This window comes from Chiloscyllium plagiosum, unplaced genomic scaffold (genome assembly GCF_037043375.1).
Source record: "Chiloscyllium plagiosum isolate Xiang-an unplaced genomic scaffold, Cpla_swu_hap1 HiC_scaffold_38, whole genome shotgun sequence".
NCBI classification, from domain to species: domain Eukaryota; kingdom Metazoa; phylum Chordata; class Chondrichthyes; order Orectolobiformes; family Hemiscylliidae; genus Chiloscyllium; species Chiloscyllium plagiosum.
In genome coordinates, this window is record NW_028270176.1 from 77,358,871 (window position 1) to 77,384,348 (window position 25,478).

Below are 25,478 nucleotides of genomic sequence, written 5' to 3' on the forward strand. Positions count from 1 at the left end.
CCCGTTTCTATTCTTCCTATAGCATCTATACTCTGAAACATTAAGCTGCCAGTCCTATCCATCCCTGAGCCACGTTTCTGTAATACCCATGATATCCCAGTGCCATGTTCAAAACCATACCCTAAGCCCATCTGCCTTCCCTGTCAGGCCTCTTGCATTGAAATAAATGCAGTGTAACTGCTCAGTCTGACCTCATTCTCTGCTTTGCCCTTGCCTGCCTTGACTATTTGACCTCAGAACTGTACCAGCCTCAGACATACCTCTTTTCTCACTATCTATTTGCAATCACACCCACTCCCTCACTGGTTTAATGCCTCCTGAGTAGCATTAACAAATCTCCCTGCCCAGATATTAGACACCTTCCAAATCAGGTACAATCCATCCTTCTTATGCAGGTCAACTCTACTCCAGAGGAGATCACAATGATGCAAAAATGTGAATCATTTTCCCCTGCACCAGCTCCTTCCAGCACCTCCTCCTCCTCTGTAATATGGACATTTTTCAAGATATCACCATTTATTTCACCACATTCTATATCTCCCATGTACTTCTTCACAGTAAACACTGATGCAAAGTACTTGTTTCCCTATCTCGCCCATCGCCTGAAGCCCCACACAAAGACTGCCTTGCTGATCTCTATTTTCTCCTAGTTAGCCTTTTGTTCTTAATGTATTTACAAAAGCCCTTTGGATTATCCTTAACCCTATTCGCCAAAGCTATCTCACGTCCCCTTTTTGTCTCCTGATTTCCCTCTTAATTATACTCCTACTGCCTTTATACTTGAAAATGTTTTGGATTGGAATAAATGCAAAATATTACATCTTGATAAAACAAACCAGGGTAGGACTGACACTCAATAAAAGTAGGACCTTGAGTAGTGATATGGGAACAAAGAGACCGAGGGCTTCACGTCTTTGAAGTTTGTGTCACATGTAGACAGGGTGGTTAAGGTGCTTAGCACACTTACCGTCATTGTTCAGACCTTTGAATACAGGAGTTGGGACGTTATGTTGAGGATGTACAGGATGTTGGAGAGGCCTTTTCTGGAATACTCTGTCCAGTTCTGGTTGTGCTGTTATAGGAAGGATATTATTAAATTGGAGCAGGTTCAGAAGAGATTTACCAGCATGTTGCCATGAATGGAGGGATTGTGTTCTAAGGAGAGGCTGGATAGGCTGGGAATGTTTTCCACTGCAGTGCATGAGGTTGAGGGGTGACCTTATTAGAGGTTTATAAAATCAGAAAAAGAGTGCAGATAAGGTGAATAGCCGGGGGAGAGGGGGATTCAAAACTTGGGTGCATTCATTTTGAGAAGAAATGAGAAAGGTTTGAGAAAAGACATAAGGGTTTTAAAAAAAAACATACGTGTGGAATGAATTTCCAGAGGAATGAATACAATTACAATATTTAAAATACATTCAGATAAGTACATAAATAGGAAATATTTGGATGGATGTGGACCAAGCGGAGGCACGTACACTTAGTTCAGTTTGGAATTATGGTTGGCATGGACTGGTTGGACCACAGGGCCTGTTTCCTTGCTGTATAACATTATGACTCTAATCCTCACTAACTCTAAATTCCTCCATCCTCAACTCTCCTGATCACTGTCACCTCATCCAGCCTCACAACTCTTCCTTATATATATAATTCCTCACCAGCCACAGAACGCTCCCTATCTCATGTCCTCCAGTTTCTCAGATCTCTGCTACATGTGCCTTTCTTTAGTTCCAGCCTTGAGGATGCCCTCATTCACTCCGATTGGTTGGAAGACAAACTGGTACGACCTGGTCCTCTAGTACTGCCCTCTGCCCCCTATTGGCCTGCGCTGACATCAATCACACGAGACCCATTGTGAGGTGAGTGGTGGGATCCTCCCTCTCTCTGCCCTGGAATGAGCTTCATCATTCACAGTGAATGGGGCAGTATCTCAGAGCACAGGGGCTGGGGGCTATTCAGCCCATTGGGACTGTACTCTCTCCCTCTGGAGATGCTGCACATCTGTCCCAATTCCCTTCCCATTTGCCCATAGCCCCCCAAATCTTCCCCTAAAAAGTAAAATTCCAAATCTGTTTATGAATAACTGCTGAGTCTGTGTCCAGCTGCCAATCAGACAGTTCCAGATGCTCAGACTTTACTGAATAAAATAATGTTCACATGTTCACATATTATTTGCCAATTACCTGAAAATAGTTACTAAAATTGTGGCATTGTTCACAATTCCCTTCTCTCTGCAAATTAAATATCCAAGACACAAATTTGCAACTGGTCAAACTCACTGCTTAACCGTCTCAGCTCCAAGGACAATTATCTGTGCTTCTGCTAGCTCTCCACAAAAGAGGAACACATCTTATTTTCATTTATTCGTGTCATAGAGATGTACAGCACAGAATCAGACCTTTGGTCCAATTTGTCCATGCCAACTAGGAATCCTAATCTAATGGAATCCTATTCCCAGCTATTGATCCGTATCCCTCGAAACCCTTCCTATTCATGTACCCAATCAGATGCCTTTCAAATGTTGTAATTGTATCAGCCTCCACTACTTCATCTGGCAGCTCATCCAATACACACACCACACACAGCTTGAAAACTTTGCTTCTCAGATCCCTTTTAAATCTTTGCTCTCTTGACTTAAGCCCATGTGATCTTGTTTTGGAACCACCTAACCTGGGGGGGAAAGACCCTGGCTGTTCACCTTATCCATGCCCCTCATGATTTTACAAATCTACATGAAGTCACCTCTCAATCTTTGACTCTCCAGGGAAATTACCACCAGCCTCTCCGTAGCCCAAATCCTCCAACCCTGGCAAAGTCTTTGTCAATCTTGTCTGAACTCTTTCAAGATTCAGAACATCCTTCCCAGAACAGGGGATTTTGAACTTAAAACAGAATTCCTGAAATGGCTTAATCAATGTCCTGTCCAGCCACAATATGATGTCCCAGCTTCTGTATTCAATGCATCGACCAATAAATATAAGCATACCATACACCACCTTCACTAGTCTGCCTATCTGCGACTCTACTTTCAACGAACAATGAATCTGAACTCCATGGTATCTTTGTTCAGCAACACTCCGAAGGACTTTACCATTAAGTGTATAAGTCCTGCCCTGATTTGCCTTTCCAAAATGCAGCACCTCGCATTTGTCTAAATTGAACTCCGTCTGCCATTCTTTGCTCCAATGGCCCATCTGATCAAGATCCTGTTGTATTCTGAGCTAACCTTCTTCGCTGTCCACTGCACCTCCAATTTTGGTGTCTTCTGTAAAACCACTGACTATATCTCATATATTCACATCCAAGTCATTTATTTGAGGACCGAATATCCATTCCTGCAGCACACTGCTGCTCACACGCCTCCAGTCCGCAAAGCAACCCTCCATCACCACCCTCTGCCTCCTACCTTCAAGCCAGTTTTGTATCCAAATGGCTAGTTCTCCCAACATTCCATGTTATCTAACCTTGCTAACCAGTCTGCTTTGTGGAACATCGTTCAGTGTCCATATCGACAACGTCCACAGTCTGCCTTCATCAATCATCTTTGTCACATCTTCAAAAAAACTCAATCAAGTTAGAAAGAGAGAATTACTCACACAAAGTCATGTTGACTATCCTTAATCTTTCCTGGTCTTTTCAAATACATGTAAATCCTATCCCTCAGAATCCCTTCCAATAACTTGCCTACCACTGACTTCAGGCTGCCTGTTCTGTTGTTCCCTGGCCTTTCCTTACCACCTTTTTAAAATAACAACACCTGTCTTCCAGCACCTCACCTGTCACAAACGATGATATAAATACCTCAGGGAGGGGCACTGCTTTCCTAGCTTTCCACAAATTTCTGGGATACACCTGATCAGGACCCAGGGATTTATCCACCTTGATGCCATTTAAGACATCCAGTACCACCTCCTCTGTAACATGGACACTTTTCAAGTTATCACTGTTGTTAACTATCAAGTTCTCCAAACTCTCCAGAAAAGAGTAGCATAGTATCTCTCCCACCTCCTGTTGTTCCACAGATGGCCTTCTTGATCTTTAAGAAGTTGTATTCTTTGTCTATTTTTTCTTTTATCCTTGATATATTTGTAGAATCGCTTTGGATTCTACTTAAACCATTTCCTAGAGATATTTCATGTTCCCTTTTTGCTCATCTGATTTCCCTTGAGTATATTCCTGTAAAAACATGAACCTGTACTCCCAATTCCTCCGCCTCTGCCATATCTGCTTCCAGGAAAAGCAATTCCACTCCAGGACATCCCAGAAAGGATTCCTATTTCAAGGACTGCATTTCCCTCCCACGTGATCAAAAATTCCCTCCAATGCATATCCTCCACTTCCCGTACCTCCACCTTCCCCCCCACCCCTCCAACCACAATAAGAATATAATCCACCGGTCCTCACCTGCCACCCCACGAATCTCCAGATACAGCGCATTAACCTCTGCAATTTCCGCTACCTACAGTCAGACCCCACCACCATGGATATATTTCCCTCCCCAGCCCTTCCACAGAGACCATGGGATATTTGGTGCTGATGTGCTGCCCCACTGATACCTCAGTCACTCACCCTGCCCAATGGTCTAGTGATACTATCGCTAGATGGATAATCCAGACACCCAGATAACGTTCTGGGTCCCAGGGTTTGGATCCCGTCACAGCAGACAGTGGAATGTGAATTCAATAAAAATTTGGAAGTAAGAATCTATTAAAGACCATGAATCCATTGTTGATTGTTGCAAAAAAAAACAATGAGATTCACTAATATCCTTCAGGGAAGGAATCTGCCATCCTTACCTGGTCTGGCCTGCATGTGACTCCAGACCCACAGCAACATGGTTGAATCTTAACTGCCCTTGAGGCCCAGCCAGTGACACCCTCATCCTGTGAATGAATTAAAAAAGGTCAAGTCTTGTATACAATCATACTATTCTTACAGATAAGTGATCTGTTAGTAAATTTGCTTCTCAATTCCCGGCTGACTATTTATTTCTCAGTTCCACCTGTACAACTTGCCTGGATGTACTTCCAGGATTACCCTCCTGAAGCCCAGCCATAATGTTATCCCTCATCAAAACCATCTCACCCCCTGCTCTGTTGCCCCCTTTCTATCCTTGCTATAGCATCTATACCTTGGAACATTAAGCTGCTGGTCCTAACCATTCCTAAGTCATACCTCTGTAATTGCTGTAATATCCCAGTGCCATGTTCAAAACCATACCCTGAGCTCCTCTGCCTGACCTATCGGGCCTCCTGCATTGAAATAAATGCAGTGTAACTGCTCAGTCCTACCTCATTCTGTGCCTTGCCCTTGCCTGCCTTGACTGTTTGACACCTGAACTGTACCAGCCGCAGACTTGGCTCTTTCCTCACTCTTTTGAGTTTACCTCCATTCCTTCACTGGTTTAATGCCTCCTGAATAGAACTAGCAACTCTTCCCTTTCAGTGCAGGTACAATCCAACCTTCTGATGAAGGTCAATTCTACCCCACAAGAGATTCCAATGATCCAACAATGTGAAATCTTCTATTCCTATGTCATTGATACCAATAAACAACAGCCTCCCCTCAAAATGGTTATTCTCCCCTTTAAGAATATTCTGCTCCCTCTCTGAGGCATCCTTGTACAAAAATTACACATTCGAATAATAAACCTTACACTCATCACATCATTATAAAAGGATTACATAACACATGATGGTTTGGGGAGACCTTTTGAGAGAATGTGATGATTCAAAGGAGAATTTTTAAGCAGCAAAAGGGATTGATCTGGAACACAATACTCACAATGCGAATATCCAGGTCCTGATGTACTGAGTAATTCAGAGTTTGGCAGAACATTTACTGAGATTACCATCTGAATGTCCACCTGTCATATCCTGTAATACAAGTTTATAAAATCTGTCACTCTCAGTTCAAGTTAGAAACCCACACCATCCCCTCCTCCTGGCGCAGGATTACTGTACATAGTTACAACAGGTCATCAGGAAGGGGAATGGAATGTTTTGTTTCGAGGGTTTTCAGTATGAGAGTTTGGAGTATATACCTGAGAGTAACGTGAGGAAGTGGTGGTGAGACCACCATATCTGGAGTAATGTGAGCAGTTTTGGTCCCTTTAGATAAGGAATGTGTCACTTTATTGGAGGCATTTCAGGGAAGATTCACTAGTAGAAAGTGCGGACTGCAGATGCTGGAGATCAGAGCTGAAAAATGTGTTGCTGGAAAAGCGCAGCAGGTCAGGCAGCATCCAAGCAGAAGGAGAATCAACGTTTTGGGCATAAGCTGAAGAAGGGCTTATGCCCGAAACATTGATTCTCCTGCTCCTTGGATGCTGCCTGACCTGCTGTGCTTTTCCAGCAACATATTTTTCAGCAGGGAAGATTCACTGGGATGATCCCTGGTTTGGAGGGATTATCTTTTAAATAAAGGCTGAACAGGTTGGGACTCTACTCACTGGATTTTGGAGAAAGAGAGGTGATCTCATTGAGACAGATGGGATTCTTAAGGGGTTTGACAGGATAAATACTGAGTGGATGTTTCCGAGTGTTAATACTGAAAAGGGAGTCTGGAACCAGATTCTGGGTCAGTCGCGGAATCAAGGGTTCTGCTTCAGATTCGTCAAGTTTAAGGCGACACAGAGGCGGGTAAGGGGTTTCAGTAGCAATGGAGCTGGGGTGAGGTGGAGACAAACAATGTTTAAGAGATTGGAATTCCCTGGTGTTTGGGATTGTGCAGATGTCTGATCAGAAGGTCACCTTAGGGTCAAATATAACAGCAATATTGTGAAGAACGTATTTCTGCCTCAGACAGTTACCAGGGAGAGGGAGAGGCTCAGCAGTAAGAGAAAGGAGTTTGGAATAACAACTGAAGGCAATGGGTTTAACCGTTACAATGTTTCATTGGAGGAAACTGCAGCTAATCAAGTAGTGGGAATGTGATAAGCAGTTTGGTAACTGAGTAACAGTGGAACAATGGAGAGGGATGGTGGGGAGGGAGAGCTGGACAGTGTCAGTGAACATGTGAAACCTAACATGGTGCTTTTTCACAATGTCAACTCCTGGCAGTATGTAGGTGAGATACAGGAGAGAGCAAGGATAGATACTGGAGGGACACCAAATGCAAGGAATTCAGAAAGGAAAGAGAGAGTGGAAATGGAGCAGGATTTTCCAAAAACCGTGAGGTCAAAAGGAAGTTTTTCAAAGAAGGGGAGAGAAGGGCATAACCAGAAAAGACAGACAGCCAGAACAAGGAACAAAATCTGTGAATCGGTGAGGAGGAGGAGGAGACAGAGTGTTGGAAAGTCTGTGGTTTAGCAAGCTTTGGGTAAATTGTAAAGATGAGCTCTGATAAGGCTTAACAAGAGACTGGAGAAAGATATAGGTTTAGGACAAAAACCAGGAACACCACGTGAGGCAGTTTGGCTCGGTGGGCTAGTGGGAGGGAGGGAAGCAGCAGATCGGATTATCTCAGTCATGGTGACAGAGAAACTCCATGTGCTCCTCACTCGTGTTATTGGAGGGGAGGATAGAGGAGACAGGATGATGGACAGTGTTTTACAAAGAAACAAAACCAGGGTTAGTGATATTTAAAATGAGTGAACAAACCTGATGTGTTTAGCTTTTATCCAGAATATTAAAACAAACGACTGAAGTCCTGGTTCGAATCCCATCTTGGCAGATGGTGGAATCTGAATTCACGAAAAAATAACTGGAATTAGGAATCTCCTGATTTCCACGAAACCATTGTCAATGGTAAAAAAAATCCTGCCAACCTGAGAGCAGCCCATCCAGCTACTCACTGTACTAATCACTGCAAAGTCTCAACACAGGAATGAAACTGGATGGACCATGTGGCATCTAACAAGGCACCAGAAATTACAACCACAGAATCAACCCTCTCGATGGTGCAACGTCCTCCTCACTAACATCTAGTTTTTGGTGCCAAAATGTGGAGAGCTGTACCTCAGACTAGTCAAGAAGCAGCCTGACATAGTCATATTCACGGAATCATCCCTTACAGACAATGACCAGACACCACTTTCACCATCCTAGATATCGAGAGTGTGGTGCTGGAAAAGCACAACAGTCAGGCAGCATCAGAGGAGCAGGAGAATCGACGTTTTGAGCCTCAGCCCTTCATCAGTCTGATCTGGTGTGCTTTTCCAGCACCACACTCTCGACTCTGACCTCCAGCATCTGCAGTCTTCAATTTCTCCTAAAATCTCTGGATATGTCCTGTCCCACCGGCAGCACAGACCAGACAGAGGTGGTGGCACAGTGGTGTACAGACAGGGAGGATTCGCCCTGGGAGTCTCATGGCTCCTGCTGATTACCACGTACTGTCCTCCCTTGGCTGATGGATCAGTTCTCCTTCGTGTTGAACAACATTTGGAGGAAGCACTGAGGCAACAAAATGGTGTCAAACATACTCTGGGTACAGGATTTCAATGTCCACAATCGAGACTGGCTCTGCAACAGAATTACTGACTGAGCTGGCCAGGTCCTAAAGGACATAGCTGCTCAACTGAGTCTGCAGCGGGTGGTGAGGGAACCAACAAGAAGGAAAAAAACATACTTGATCGCATTGTTATGAATTGACCAGCTGCAGATATGTCTGGCCATGACAGTATCGGTAAGAACGACCATTACATGTTCGTTTTGGAGACAATGCCTTGCCTTAAAGTTGAGAAAACCTCCGCTGTGTTGAGTGGCACTATCACCATTCTAAATGGGACAGACTTCAAAGAGATGTAGAATCTCAAATAGGGTATCTATAAGGTACTGTGGGACATCAACAGCAGCAGAACTGTACTCCAGCACAATCTGTAATCTCATGGGTTTGTAAATCCTGCTCTCACCCATCACAATGGACAGTAAAGGAGGGCTTGCCAAGAGCAGCACCAGGCATACCGAAAAATGAAGTGCTAATCTGGTGAAGCTATCAAACAGAATTACCTGCATATCAAACAGCATCAGCAGCAAGCAACAGAGCTCAGTGATCCAACATCCAATGGAACAGATCGGAGCTCTGCAGTTCTGCCACATCCAGTTGTGAACGGTGATGGACAATTAAACAACTCACTGGGGGAAGCATCACAGAAATCCCCACCCTTACTGATGGAGGGGCCTCACATACCCATGCACCAGATAAGATGACAGCATTTGCAGCAATCTGCAGCCAGAGTGCAAAGTGGGATGATCCATCTCAGCCTTCTCCAGTGGTTTCTAACATCACAGATGTGAGTTTTAAACCAGTTCGATTCAGTTTGAATCACATCAAGAAATGGTTAAGTAGTGTAAAGGCTACTGGCCCTGCCAATATTCTGGCAATCATACTGATGGCTTGTGCTCTAGAACTTGCCACTCACCGAGCCACGTACCGCTCCAGCACTGGCATCTACCGACAATGTGGAACATTGCCCAGGGATGTTCAACACAAAAGCACAGAACAATCAAACCCAGGCAATTTCCATCTATCAGTCTACACTCGATCAGCAGTAAAGTGATGGAAGATGTCATCACCAGGGCTACCAAGCAGCAGCTGCTCTGCAACAGTCAGCTGAGCGACACTCACTTTAGGCTCCACCAGGGCCAATGAGCTCACGATTGTGTCACCGCCTGATTCACAAACTGACAACCAGCTGAATCCCAGAGGTGAGGTGAGGGTGATAGCTCAGCCCCACTCCAAGATCACTATTTCGAGCTGATTTCACCCTTGTCTCAACACAATGTGATGAAAGTATATGAGCTATCTCTAGACTTCATTATCCAAACTCACTCCCTGGCCAGCTTCCCACATTCAACCTCCCTGTAATCTCAAGAACATCTAAATATCTGCTTGTTGATTCATCAAAAGTCTCCTATTCATAAGCAACAACATAGAGTCATAGAGATGTACAGCATGGAAACAGACCCTTCGGTCCAACCCATCCATGCCAAACAGATATCCGAACCCAATCTAGTCTCACCTGCCAGCATGTGGCCAATATCCCTCAATTTAAATTTCTCACACTTGATTTAATTCCTGGCTGTGATAATCCCTAGCTCCCTGCACCACACACACTTTGAGACCTCGACAACCCATTTTCTTTGAGACTCCCAACAATTTGTTAATTCATTACTTCATCTGTGTGGCTGTTTCTACAGTTGCTGAAGCAGCATGGTCTGAAATTCGCAACCAAAATCTCACAGCTCTGTTTTCCACCTTTAAGACATCCCTCAAAACCTACTTTTGGTCACCTGGCCTAATATCTCCATCTCTGGCCTTATGTCTAAAGTTCTCAATAGTATTTTTGTGAAATTATAAGCATGATAATAAAAATACAAACTGTTGTTGATTTGACATTATTTTCAAATCATCACTGTTGCTGTAATGAATAATCTGTAATGTCTCTTACCCAACCTCATTGTAGGAGCACCTTCACCACACAAACTGCAGCTGTACAAGAAAGTCAAACATCACCCTCTCCACAAGCAACAGGGCTTTGGCATTAATCACTGGTATCTGTGGAAGGAGAAACACAGTTGATGTTTCATGGAGTGCAAAATGGATTACAGGGAATGAAAATGGTGCAGAATTTGACAGCCAGAAATGGAAGGAAAATACACTTGCTTTTTGGAAAAAAGAATTCTTGACTGTCAAAAATATTCAAGAAAAAAGTAATCTGATAATCTAGCAGCACATGGTCAGGGGTTGGGCCGCAGCGAAAAACTCATTTGCAAAGGTCTATAAAAGTAATAATACAGTAGTAAACAGACCAAAAATACACCCATGGTTCGAGACTGAGGAAGCTAGATATTGACAAAGTGGTGATGAGGGAGCCAAGGGGTGAATCAGAGCAGTTTTGGCTGCTATGATCCCAATGACTCTATACCAGAGAAAGGCTGCACATGCGCCTGGCTGCACTTTGCCCCCTACAAAGATGGCGGCGGTACACGTGTCCAGTGAATCGTTGTCCCGAATAAAGATGGCGGCGCTCACTCAGGCCTGCAGCCGCGCTGAGGCAATTCCCCATTTACTGCAAACACGGGACTGGGACGTTCAAATTTGTGTTTTCCGACGTGCACAATTTGTTTGTAAAACCTCTCCGCTCATGGCAACACAGTTTTTCTCCCAGTTCCCTGTTTATTTCTTTCCTTACCGTATCCTTTCTTTCCATAACTTCCCGAGCATTCATTACAGCGACTCTGCGCCGCGCGCGAGTGATCACATGGTTTAGTTTAGCTCCGCCCAACATTCACTGTGGTTGGAGGACCAACATCCCGCTAGGTCATCCAGCTCCGCCCACCGTCCTTTCATTGGTCCGGTGCTGACATCAATCACCCGGAGTCCCTTTGTTGGCGAGAACATGCGCAGTGTGTCCTGCTTCAGCTGATATGTTGGGTAATGTGATGGGAGAGTTTACTGAGGGTAAGAATTCCCTTTGTGTGAGCTCTGCAGTAGATTTCCTTTATTCATGGAGGGGATTGCCTTCCTACTCATGACTGTATAGCTGTGATTGATGAATCAATGCCTTCTGAATCAGTACATAAACACCCCATTTTCACTCCTTTACACAACATCTGAGATCTTAAGCACATTGTATCACGCTCTTCTTTGGAAACAAAAAAAAACATGAAATAGAGCCTCAAGGAATCGGTGCAGGAGTAGGGCATTCATCGCCTTCAGCTTGTTCCCCCATTCTATCAGATCATGGCTTGACCAACCCAGACCTCAATACCTCTTTTATGCTTGATCCGCATAGCCCTCAACTGCTCAATATTTCAAAAATCTATTTGCCCTTTTTTAAAATAATTTGAGATAGAATCATAGATTCCCTACTATGTGGAAACAGGTCCTTCAGCCCAACAAGCCAGAACAACCCTCCGAAGAGTAAGCCAACCATTCCCCTCCCACACTTAACTTTCGCAATTGTTTGGGTGCGGAAATTCTAGCCATTCACAGAGAAAAAGTTCTTTACTTTTTCTAAAATGAATGTTCCCTTATGTAATGTCCCTTGGTTTGAGACTTCACTGGTGCTAGAAAATCTAGTCAACATCTACTCTGTCAAGCTCCTCAGAATCTTGTTTCCATAAGATCACTCCTGCTTATCTATTCTTGATAGGTCAACACTTTCGTCCTCGAAACATCTAATTGAATCTTTTTTGAATGGTCTCCGATGTTGGTTTATCCTTTATTAAATATGGGAGCTAACATTGTATACAACACTGCAAGTGAGGACTCACCAACAGCCAGTGTGGTAAACCAATCGTCAATCCATGCTAATACATTACGCCGATACCATGAGCTCCTAAATTGAGCAATTGACTTTTATGTAGCACCTTATCATTTGCATTTTTAAAATCCAAATACAGAACATCATTGGATTGCCCTTTATCAGCCCTGCTTGTTATCTCCTCAATGAACTGTCGCAAATTTGTCAAATATAATTTCTCTTTCACAAAACCCAGTCTACCATGTTTAATGATAAGCGTTTCTAAATGTCCTGCAATTTCTTACTTTAATATTTGACTCTGTAGATTCTTTCAGTAGCTTTGTTAAGTATGATTCCCCTCTCTTAAATCCACGCGGACTCTGTCCAATCCTGTCACTGTTCAGTAAGAAACTTGACTGTATCCCAATGTAGTTAGTAAATGTATCTATACTTATTTTTAAAAATCGATTACTTATCAATGCTGGACCCATGCAATATCAATGGTGAGTCTGAATTTGGGTAATAATATTTTTTCTGTTAATTCCTTTACGTACTGTGTTATGCAGACAGCGCCAAGCTGTTACTCTCAATTGTGAGTAACTTTGAAAATAATATATTTTAAAAATGACATCCCAAAATACTGCCTCATTATTGTGCAAGGAGGATTTTGCATTCAATAGTTTGCAGATAAAATTGAACAGCTTTTTGCTGCAATTTGGCCAGACTGCAGGTTACTCCAAAGTGGCAACTCTGCTCTCAAATTCTTACTTGACACTGCCCAAGGCGATACTGGTGGGACTTCACTTTGCCATTCTTGTTCACCAGCTTTATTTCCAGGTTTAATACTATAATCATTCTAGAGCTTGTAATTTTAACCAAACTTATCTTTTAGGTACATATGTAAATATCATACTGAAATGTTGCTCTGAATGGTAACAAATCTGAAATTAGTCTCTAATCAGATAGTAACGTGCTTCGACCTTTCTACGTATGTGTTGCCATAAGTCTATGCCAGTTATTTTTCTGAAGCCTGTGATTGCTGATGAAGGGCTTATGCCTGAACCATCAACTCTCCTGCTTCTCGGATGCTGCCTGACTTGTTGTGCTTTTCCAGCATGACACTTTTCGACTCTGATGTCCAGCTTCTTTGGTCGTCACTTTCTCCTTTGAGTAGATTAAACCAAGAATATTTTTTGTTGATCACAGTGCAATAGGAACCAATTCATGAAATTCAGATATCTCACATTTACCTTAACTATGTGAAGGCTAAGACATTAATAAATTATTGTCAGTAATTGAAACCGTGCTGACAAACTTGTGCAGTATCAGTGCCTCAGCTTTAGAGTGTTCCCAGATATCGCACAGCTGCAGTATTTTGTTTTGCACTCGGCTATATTTTGTTCTCAATTGTTTCTTTGTGAAAGATTACAAAATTAACTTAGATGAATGAACTTATGATTTCTTTAACCAATGTTAGAGAAAACAACGTCAGTATTTCAAGTGCTGATAAAGTAAAATAAAATGATAATCAGTAGAAAGGGTTTAAGATGGATATGGAACAAATGCTGGAACAAATGCTGGGATTAGATTAATTTAGGATATCTGGTCAGCATGGGCAAGTTGGACTGAAGGGTCTGATTGTGTGTTGACAACTGTGACTTCATTCTCTCAATTATTCAAGAATTTGAATACTTCGAGGAGGAAAAGGAGAATTTATGCAGAGAATGCACTTGAAATGATAATTGAGGTATATCAAACTCACATTGTTTCATGACCTTTTCCTCTGGGTTCTTCAATGAACAAACTTGTTTTATTATCTGAATAACTATGTATCATGTGATTTGTTTTGCACAAAATATTTCGTTAGGATCTCGTGAACTATTAAAAAGTGTTCATGTTTAAAATTTAGGCAGCGTGATTATTAAGCAAGAAAAGGTGAGTGTTTTACTCCCACTGAATCATTGCTCTATAAAAGGTGACAAGCTTTTTATCTTTTCTGGGCACTGAATATATGGAAATCAATTCTGAAGGAAAAAATCCTCGACGGTAATTTTTTTTTCGATTACTTACAGTGTGGAAACAGGCCCTTCGGCCCAACAAGTAACACCGACCCGCCGAAGCGCAACCCATCCAGACCCATTCCCCTACACCTAACACAATTTAGCATGTCCAATTTACCTGACCTGCACATTTTTGGACTGTTGGAGGAAACCGGAGTATCTGGAGGAAACCCACGCAGACACGGGGAGAATGTGCAATCTCCACACAGTCAGTCACCTGAGACGGGAATTGATCCCGGGTCTCTGGTGCTCTCTGGTGCTGTGAGGCAACAGTGCTAACCACTGTGCCACCCCAATTACTCCCCATATGTTCCCACATATGGGGAGTAATTGCTTCTGGTCACTCTTCAGGCTATAGAGGCTCGGAAAGAAATGAGTTGGCAAAAGTTTGTCCATCCAAATGATGTTGCTATGCTCATTGGTAAACTTGCAAGATCTATTGAAGAAACACGTGTTTCAGAGTGTATGCAATAAACCTGAACATTGTTATTTTTTCACAGAGCTTGGGACCCGACTGGAGCAGCAATGAAGCTCGTATTGTTTTTTTAAATTTCCGAGCTTGCCAAATTATTGTTGGTAAATGCAGGTGACTTTATCAAAGCACATTTCACACTCCCCAGCTACGAATTTGGTCCCAATTCTGTCAGTCCATCCATTCCTATGGATCACAGGTATTTTAAATGTGAGCACTCCATTTAACTATTTGAATTGAATACTTCAGTGGTTAAATCCTCTTGCATTCTTAATTTCAAATTACCCAATGTGATTTTTTTGTCCCCCCTGAATTTGCCAAGCACTGGGCAGTTCTGGAATATTCGAAATATTTACAATAGATGCATTCACACTATTGAAGGCAACCTGGCAGATTTGAATACCATTCGGGTAGTCAACAACAATACATAAGTAACTTTATGAATTGCTTACTGTACACCAACAACGCAAACCAAGTATCAGTGAAACCACAGACTGTTTCCCAAGGATTCCCAAATCTAAACAGTGCATTCCAGATATGCTCACTATCACCATCTGGGAGCAGTCTCCAAAAGTGCTCCCAGAATTTAGAAAGTGCATTCACTGCCCTCCAAAGCTCAATCTGCTGTCACAGGCTTCACTCTTATTGTATACAATGGTAGTTATTGTCCAGTTCTTTAACGTGACAAATGATTTTACAAACAATTTATAAAATACTTTAAATCCTGAAGAAATGTGATGTCAGCCCTTTGTAGAAGTGAAAGAAAGTGTGATGTTTGTTTGACCTTTGGCTCTATGTATCAGACTGAACTGAACCTTTAGCAAGATGTGGGATGTTTCCCACACACTTTGTTTAAAAAAAACAAAGATTTTGCTCTAAGATTTAAATGTTCAATCAGGTTTAATAAAAATCTTTCCAAAAATTGAGAGTTTGACTTCAGCTCCTGTAAAGAGACACGCTCTTTGCCTTCAATTTTGTGACATGTGATCATTCTTCGGTAAAGGTGGCTGTGTGCAACACTGCAGGATGTTGTCTGAAGTGCCTCATTGGGTGGATGAGCTTTATTACTGGTGTAACTCGGCTAATTTTGAAATGGAATGTTACTTTGAGTTAAATCTTGTTTTTAAACTGAGATGTGCTTGTGTAACTCAAGTGTGGAAACTATGCTCATGTTTGCAATGAACCTTTCACTTTTGCAGATTAGTATTTTTCCGATCTGTTTTGTAAATAAAGTTGAATATCGAAAGCACAGTGATGGAGAACTGCAGGCCCAGCAGCATCTCTGAGGGGAATTAAACATTGTAAGTTCCAAGTCCAATGACCTTTTGTCCATTCAGACAAAAACTTGAAATGTAACAATTTTTTTTCTCTTCACCAATGCCCTCAGAACTGCTGAGTTTCTCCAGCACTTTGTTTCTGGGTTTAGATCACCAGCACCTGCAGTTTATTGTTTAGATCCTATGATTTGACTTGTGGAGCGAGAGGCAGCAACTGTGATCAACGAGGATAAAACTCCCCAACCACAGAAAACAAACTGGTTCTTTCTACTTTTCAAAACACTACTGTAAATAAGAAATGCAATTAAGCTGAATGCAAGATGGTATACCACCGGCCTTGTCTCAAACCTGCTACTCATCTTTGAGAACTCATCTGTCAGAATTGTGTTTGCTCGCTTCCTTTGAGATCACGGTCCACAAATGTCCCAGTTCCAATTCCTGGGCCGGGCCCGGTTACCACATTGCTGTGGGGTGGGGAGCTTTATGTCAGCCTGAAGTTTTTGTTAATAACAACATTGCAGGTTGAAGTTGACGGTTTTGACGAATATTGCGTCGTTAAACTTGGAGGCAATCCTTCCGAATGTATTGACTAACTGGACTGAGCCTGTTTACATGCAGCCCTGTTAGTAGTGCTGTAATATTCTAAGTTAAGAATCACACAACACCGGTTATAGTCCATCAGGTTTAATTGGAAGCAAACTAGCTTTCGGAGCACCGCTCCTTCATCAGGTGAGTGTGGAGGGCACAATTCTAAGGCACAGCATTTATAGCAAAAATTTATAGTGTGACGTAACTGAAATTGTCCATTGAAAAATACCTTGGTTGTATGTTGAGTCTTTCATCTGTTCGAATACCATGATAGTTTCACTTCTTTCATGTATAAATCACAAAACCTTTCTTTCAAAAGTTGCATTCCTGACAGTGGCCCATCAAATCACTCATTGTATTAGTCACTGCACAGTCTCAACAAAGGAATGAAACTGGATGGACCACATTACATCTACCAATGCACTGGAAAATACAACAACACAATCAGCCCTCTTGACCCTACAACCTCTGTCTCACTGTGGGCCAACAGCAGTACCAGAACTGTACCCCAGCCCAATTTTGTAATCTAATGGCCTGGTGTATCCCCCACTCAACCATTAACATCAAGCCAGGGGAATCAACACTACTTCAATGGAGAGTTCCGCAGGGCATGCCACGAGCAATACCAAACATACCTGAAAATGTGGCGCCAGCCTGGTGAAGGTACAGTGCAAGCAACACCAAATAGAACTATGTGATCCAACAACCAGTGGATCAGATCTGAGCTCTGCAATTTTGTCACACCTAGTCAGGAATGGTGATGGGCAATTAAACAACTCACTGCAGGAAGCATCACAGATATCCCCACCCTTAATGATGGAGGGGCCTCACACATTCATACAACAGATAAGACGACAGCATTTTCAGCAATTTTCAGCCAGCAGTGCCAAGTGGATGAGGCTTCTCCATTTGTCCATGACATCACAGATGTGAATCGAATTGGTTGAAAACCCATTTCAAATCAGATCAAGAAATGGACAAGTAGTGTAAAGGCTATGGGCCCTGCTAGCATTGTGGCAATATATACTGATAGCTGTGCTCCAGAACTTGCTGAAAATGTGTTGCTGGAAAAGCGCAGGCAGGTCAGGCAGCATCCAAGGGGCAGAAGAATTGACGTTTCGGGCATGAGCCTTTCTTCAGGAATGAATTTCTGAATGCTGCCTGACCTGCTGCGTTTTTCCAGCTACACATTTTCAGCTCTGATCTCCAGCATCTGCAGTCCTCACTTTCTTCTCCAGAACCTGCTGCCCACCAAGACAAATAGTGCGCCAGCACTGGCACCTACCGATATTGGGAAATGTTTCCCAGTGTTGTTCAACACAAAACCGCAGGACACATCCAACCCAGCCAATTTCCCTCCATCAGTCCACACTCGCTCAGCAGTGAAGTGATAGACGTTGTCATCGATAGTGCTGTCAAGCACATGCTCACAATAACCTGCTCAGTGACGCCCAGTTTGGGTTCTTGCAGGGCCAATCAGCTTCTGAGCTTGTTACAGACTTGATTCACAAACTGACAAACAGCTGAAGGTAACAGCCCGTCCCACTCCAAGACCACTATTTCGACTTCAGTGATATCATCTGACCTCACCACAGTCTCAGCTAATTTAATGAAATTTTCATTCATTCATTTTATGAACTCTAGATTTCATTATCTAAACCATCTCCTGGCCAGCATCCCACAATCACCCTCCCTATAATCTCCAGAATATTGAAAACTCTACTGCCCAAGTGTTCACTTGTACCAGAACTTGCTGATCCATCAAAAGGCTCCCATTTATAAGCAACAGCAATTTACTTTCACACCCTTGACTTAATTCCTGGCTGTAATCATTCCTATCTCCATGCATCAGACACACTTTCACATCTCAATAACTCATTTCTGTTTAGACTCCCAATGATATGTTTATTTTTGAGTTCAGCTGTGTGACTGTTTCTATAGATTCCAAGGCAACACGGTCTGGAATTCCCACCCTCTAAGATCTGCTTTCTTCCTTTAAGTCATTCCTGAAAAATTGCTTATTTCGCAAAGGTTTGGTCACCGGACATAATATTCTCCATCTGTAGCCTTACGTCAAAAGTTCTCAATATTTTGTGAAATTAAAAATGTGTTGATTTATACAGATATCTTCTACTCTTCACTATCTCTGAGTGCATAATCTGTAATGTCTCCTACCCAACCACGTTGTGGGAGCACCTTCACCATACCAACTGCAGCAGTACAAGGAAGTCAAACATCACCTTCTCAACAGGCAACAGAGCTTTGGCCTTGATCACTGGTATCTGTGGAAGGAGAAATACACATCATGTTTCAGGGAGTGCAATATGATTTATGGGGGAATGAAAATGGTGCAGAATTTGACTGTCAGAAATGGAAGGAAAATCCACTCACTTATTGGAAAAAAAAGAACTCTTGACCGTCAAAGATATTGTGGAAAAAATAACCTGATAATAGAGTATATGGTCAGGAGCCAGGCAGCAGTGGACAATTCATTTACAAAGAGGACTGTGAATGTAATAGTAAAATACTACACAGAGCAAAAATACACACGAGAGACTGAGAAAGCTAGATAACAAACAAGTGGACATCAAGGAGCCCAGAGATGAATCAGAGCAATGTTCACTTTTATGATCCCACAGTCAGATGTCTAGCACAGAAATAGACTTTTTGGTCCAACCCATCTTTGCCAACCAGATATTCTAACCTAATGTATTCCCATTTTCCAGCACTTGGCCAACATCCCTCTGAACCCTTCCTATTCAAATGCCTTTGAAATGTTACAATTTTAGTTGCCCTTTAGGCTCCTTTTGAATTTCCCACCCCACCCTAAACCTATATCCTCTAGTTCTGGGGTCTACCAACCCTTGTCTACTTACGCTATCAATGTCCCTCACGATTTTTATAAGCCTCTATAACATCACACCTCAGCCTCTGACACTGCAGGGAAAATGGCTCCAGCCTATTATGCCTCTCCCTGCAACTCATATCCTCCAACACTGGCAACATCCTTGAAAATCTATTCTCAAACCTTTCAAGTTTCAGTGCCTCCTTCTGATGGGAGGGAGACCAGAACTACACACAATATTCCAAAAGTGACCTAACCAATGACCTGTCCAGCTCCTTTACCCAATGCTCTGACCAATAAGGGGAAGCATACCAAATGCCTTCTTCACTGTCGTATCTACCTGCAACTCTACTTTCAAGGAAATATGAACCTACATTCCAAGGTCTCTTTGTTCACAAGATTTTCCAAGATCTTACAATTCAGTGTGTGAGTCCTGCTCTGATTTGCTTTTCTAAAATGCAGCACCTCACATTTATCTAAATTAAACCCTATCTGCCACTCCCCAGCCCATTGTTCCATTCGATCAATATCCCATTGTACTTTGAGATACCCTTTATCACTGTCCACAATACCTCCAATTTTGGTGTCACCTGCAAACTTACTAACTGTACCGCCTCTATTCACATCCAAATCATTTAAATGAATGAAAAAACAAATCCAGAAAAAAAATCCATTTCTCTGGGTGTGAATATGCTCTGTGCAAATCCTGCCCTGTGACTCCCTACCAGAGAGGGCTGCACATGCGTCCCGCTGAACTTTGCCCCCAACAAAGCTGGCGGCTGCACGGGTCCAGTGAATCGTTGCCCCGAATAAAGATGGTGGTGCTTACTCGAATCAATCGCTGGATGAGGCATTTTCCCGTTTACTGCAAAAACGGGACTGAGTTTCAAATTTGTATTTTCGATGTGCACCAAATGTCTGTAAACCCTCTCAACCCATACCGACACCATTTCCCTCCCGCTTCCTGCTGTTTCTTTCTATCTTTACCAACAGCTCTCCATCCACACATCCCGAACAGACCGCGAGGATGATCAAGTGGTCTAGTCTAGTCCCGCCCCTCATTCACCCTGATTGGTCGGAGGACCAACTGTGCGCCAGGTCCTCCAGCTCTGTCCCTGCCTTTCCATTGGTCCGCCGCTGACATCAATCACCCGGGGCGCATTGTTGGCTGGAGCATGCGGATTGCTTCGTGGCTTTTGTTGCTGTTCATGAGTTACAAAAATGACAACAGCATCTCAAAACCCCCTGATGAAGAAGCAGCAAACCTAGTGCTTCCAAATAATCCTGTTGACCAATAGCCTGGTGTTCTGTGAATTTTACTTTTGTCCATCCCAATCCAACACCAACACCTCCAAGTCACGAATGAGGGGGGGATGTATAACCTAAGATCTAGGAACAGTAGAAGGCCGTCCTGCCCTTCGAGCCTGCTCTGCCATTCAATAAGATCATGGCTGATCATTTCGTGGACACAGAACCATTTACCCACGTTCTCGCCGTGTTCATTAATTAATTACATTTTTAAAAATCTAACCTAGTTTTAAAAACGTTTTCTGAACGAGCACCAACTACTTCCCTGGGCAGTGAATTCCATAGAGGTCAAGAAGTTCCTTGTCAATTCAGTCTTAAATTTGCTGCCTCTAGTCTTGCGGTGATGCCCTCTTGTCCTAGCTTCACCTGCCAATGGAAACAGCTCTCTACTTCTATTTTATCCATTCCATTCATTATTTTATATGTTTTCATTCTTCTGAATTCCAATGAATATAATCCCAATCTACTCAGTCTCTGTTAAGCCGAACCTGTCAACTCTGGAATCAACCTAGTTAACCTCCTCTGCACCCCATCTTTTCTCAAGTAAGGAGACAAAAACTACATGCAGTACGCCAACACCCAAATACAGCTGAAACAAAACCTCTGCTTTTAAACACAATCCCTTCAGCAATGAAGGACAAAATTCCATTCGGTTTCTGAACTGATTATTGTATCTGGTGACCAACCTTCATGTAGAAGGATGCTTAGGTCACTCTGCAGAGCAAATAATGCAACTTTTTAACATTCAAGTGATTTTTTTTAATGTTACTACAACCAAAGAGTATAAACTTTATATTTACAAACATTCTATTTCATTTTACAGACCATTACCCACTCACTCCATGTTAAAATGTTCCTCTGCAAAGTTTCACAGTCCTCCGCTCACTTTGTTCCGCTAATCATCTTAGTGTCACATGCAAACATTGACACCCTACATGTGGTTCCAACTCCAAATCATCTGTATCAGTTGTAAATAATTGCAGTCACAACACCGATCCCTGAGGCACACTAATTGTCAATGATTGCCTGCCAGAATAATGCTCATTTATCCCCACACTTTGCTTCCTATTAGTCAACCAATCTTCTATCCATGCTAATACTCTGCCGGTAACGCCATGCACCCTTATATTATGCAACAGCCTCTTGCACAGCACCTTGTTGATGGTCTTTTGGCAATCCAGGTACACCGCATCCACTGGGTCCCCGTTGTCTACCTTGCTTGAAAAGTCTTCATAGAATTCAAAAAGATTGGTCAAGCATGACCTGTCCCTCATGCTGTGTCTGTACAATGGGACAATTTCTATCGAGATTCTCTATTATTTCTTCCTTGATAATAGACCCAAGCATCTTTTCCACGACAGAGAATAAAGTAACTGGTACATAATTCCCCACTTTTTGTCTACCTCCTTTTAAAAACATTGGTGTCACTTTTGCTGTTTTGCAGTCTGCTGGGACTGCCACAGGCTCCAGTGAATTTTGGAAAATTACTGCCAGTGAATTTGCTATTTTTCCTAGCATCTCTTTTAGTACCCTGGAATGCATTCCATCAAGGTGAGGAGACTATTCTATCGTTAGCTCAATTACCTGAAAACAGTCTAAAGCTAGCTGTTCTGGAATAATGATAGTTTCCAAATCCTTACCTACCTTTGTCTCTTTGCTAGTTACTGGAAAGATATTAGTATCCTCCACTGTGATATCCCATAACTAAATGCTTCTTCTCATTTTCCAAAGGACCAACATTTACTTTAGCCATTCTTTTCTCGTTATATATATTTATATAAACTTTTCCTTTCTGTCTTTGTGCTAGTTTATTTTTCTCATGTTCTATATTACTTTTCTTTATAGCTCCTGTGGCTTTCGGTTGACCTTTAACATTTTCCCAGTTCTAGTTTCATGCTTTTTTTGGCCACTTTGTCCAACTTCTCTTTCAACTTGATTTTCCAGAACAGCAACCCAATTCTCCAAGCATTTCACATACTATTTCTTCTTGCGATGGTACTCTCGAGCTGCTTCCCTGTTTCTCATGAGGCAGACCTCACGTTTACGAGTGGTTTCTTCAGCATTCTGGGGCTGGCTTTGCAGGACTGGTGAAGATGCCATAACCATTTCCTGGTCAGCAGTGGAGTTAGGAGTTCTACAGATCTGATAGGTTTGGACATCTCCAGCAGCACCTTGAACAAACATTTGGCTGCCTGGCACAAAGATTTGCGGTCCATCAGGGCTCTGTGCATACTGTATAATGGCTGCTCCAACCTTGGCTGTCGCTGTATTGGTCATTGTTCATGTGTGGAGTCCTTGCATTTAATCTGTACCATTGATGGCCAGCTGAATTGCTTCCCCCTGTGTCATAGCAATGTATTGTCCACTGCTAATCTGATAGATGGGTGTCTGCATCATCGTTGTAGTAATGGTTGAGACAGTCTCTTCTTCTGATTTCTCCTCATCGATTTCTTGGCACACTGGGGGGATCAGAAGAAAGTTCATTCAGGATTTTCCTGTATGAAGGCCGTCTCGATAGAATTTCTCTACGTTTCTGAGAGTCAGTCGTGCTATCCACAGATTCCTGGGAGTCTTCATTTTAAAGTATAGTAGAAATCTGAGCAGTCTGAACTTGAGGGGACTGCGTGACTGAGGACTGAGCTGCTTGGATAACGACTTGGACTTGAACAGTCTGCCCATTCGGCAATTGCACTAAAGTTACTGCTGGAATTGTTGTTGATTGGATCCCAGGCATGGTTACCTGCATGGTCACATGATATATTAATGATCTGGATGAAGTGATGGGGGCATTCCAACGAAGTTTGCTGATGATACGAAGTTAGGTAGACAGGCAAGTAGTACTAAGGAAGTGGGGAGGCTGCAGAAGGATCTAGACAGTTTGGGAGAGTGGTCCAGGAAATGGCTGATGGAATTCAACGTGAGCAAATGCGAGGTCTTGCACTTTGGAAAAATGAATACAAACATGGACTACTTTCTAAACGGTGAGAAAATTCATAAAGCCAAAGTACAAAGGGATCTGGGAGTGCTAGTCGAGGATTCTCTCAAGGTAAACATGCAGGTTGAATCCGTGATTAAGAAAGCGAATGCGATGTTGTCATTTATCTCAAGAGGGTTGGAATATAAAAACAGCGATGTGCTACTGGGACTTTAAAAAGCTCTGGTTAGGACCCATTTGGAGTACTGTGTCCAGTTTTGATCCCCACACCTCAGGAAGGGCATACTGGCACTAGAGTGTGTCCAGCGGAGATTCACACGGATGATCCCTGGAATGGTAGGTCTAACATATGAGGAATAGCTGAGGATCCTGGTATTGTATTCATTGGAGTTTAGAAGGTTAAGGGAGATCTAATAGAAACTTACAAGATAATACATGGCTTGGAAAGGGTGGACACTCGGAAATTGTTTCCGTTAGGTGAGGAGACTAGGACCGGTGGGCACTGCCTTAGAATTAGAGGGGATAAATTCAGAACAGAAATGCGGAAACATTTCTTCAGCCAGAGCGTGGGGCCTGTGGAATTCATTGCCATGGAGTGCAGTGGAGGCTGGGACGCTAAATGTCTTCAAGGCAGAGATTGATAAATTCTTGATGTCACAAGGAATTAAGAGCTACGGGGAGAATGTGGGTAAGTGAAGTTGAAATGCCCATCAGCCATAATTAAATGGCGGAGTTGACTTGATGGGCCGAATGGCCTTACTTCCACTCCTATGTCTTATGGTCTTATGGTCTAATTTGATCACTCAGATACCCATTGCTGAGTATGCCTTTTCATACAGTCCTTCCATTTCACTGGAATAGACCTTTGTAAAATGTCTTTGAAACTCTTCCACTGCTCATCAACTTCCCACCATAAAAGTTTTGTTTCCAGTCTACTTTATCCAGATTCTCTCTTATTCCCTTGTCCCTTAATGTTTCTGTTGCTTAGCTGCTGAGTCGCGCCACAATCAACACTGCAATTGGGAGGAAGGGGCGGAACTGGAGGATAGAGCAGCGTCCGGTCCTCCAAACAGAGTGAGTGAGGAGCGGGACCAATGCATTCTCGGGAGTGAACGCTTCAGCATTGGTCAGAAAGTAAACTGTTTTGCAGGATTGATCATTCTCACGACAAAGTGGAGTATTATCCCCTCTCATAAAACAATGTGAGGTTTTAAAGAAATCGTTAAGATGTAAATCTGACAATGTACATATTTCCAATCGATTTACACAACTCGAGTAACAAACTTATTTTCAAATTCCCAGAATGATTGGAAATTTACATACCTGGCCGGTATGATTAAGTTGGATGGAAAAATCTATTTGGATATGAACCATCTCAATGACTGTAACTCGACAGAGCAATTGCTAATGTCTAATATTTCTCCCGTGATTCTATGCAGTTATGAATATTCTCTATAAACTCACTGATAATCTTCGACGCATGCGCAGTTTGGTTTCTATGAAGGGCATGCGCAGTGTCACATTAACCAGGACACGGCGAGACAAAGAGCAGCTTTCTCCGGGTGCGGCTACGCTCGGCTTCAGAGAGTGGCGTGTGGGAGACTCACTGGGAGAAAGGAGCGGAGAGAATTCACAAGACGCCGATACAGGTGAAAAAACCCGAAAAAGACCCTCCAGGCCCTGATAAGGACGTGGTGGTCTCTGTCGGGAAAGCGGCCCAGGGTGACGGCCGCCATTTGTTTGAGGGAAGAGGGAGTGCGGGCCTCAGAGCCGCCATCTTGAGAAGGTCAATGTGCAGGTGGG

The 25,478-nt window shown here is 42.8% G+C and overlaps 2 long non-coding RNA genes and 1 pseudogene across 4 annotated transcripts in view; all 3 read right to left on the reverse strand.

Annotated features, from left to right (window-relative positions):
* The window catches only part of LOC148139649 (uncharacterized), a 28,747-nt gene extending 17,557 nt beyond the window's left edge, over positions 1–11,190 (reverse strand). For 2 of the 3 annotated variants that reach the window (XR_015753654.1, XR_015753655.1), the window contains exons 1-6: positions 11,138–11,190; positions 10,394–10,500; positions 7,602–7,684; positions 5,785–5,876; positions 4,797–4,883; positions 968–1,072 (exon numbers count right to left, since the gene is read on the reverse strand). This is a non-coding gene — a long non-coding RNA (uncharacterized LOC148139649). The remainder of the gene's footprint in view (positions 1–967; positions 1,073–4,796; positions 4,884–5,784; positions 5,877–7,601; positions 7,685–10,393; positions 10,501–11,137) is intronic. The other variant, XR_015753656.1, reaches the window with a different exon arrangement.
* Positions 11,191–18,801: 7,611 nt separating this feature from the next.
* Positions 18,802–20,357, reverse strand: LOC148139650 (uncharacterized). The gene is made up of 3 exons (XR_015753597.1): positions 20,262–20,357; positions 18,979–19,031; positions 18,802–18,869 (listed from the first exon to the last, which is right to left on the reverse strand). It is a non-coding gene; the product is annotated as an uncharacterized LOC148139650 (long non-coding RNA).
* A 2,360-nt stretch (positions 20,358–22,717) lies between these two features.
* Positions 22,718–23,017, reverse strand: LOC148139651 (cyclic AMP-responsive element-binding protein 1 pseudogene; annotated as a pseudogene).
* Between the last annotated feature and the right edge of the window lie 2,461 nt (positions 23,018–25,478).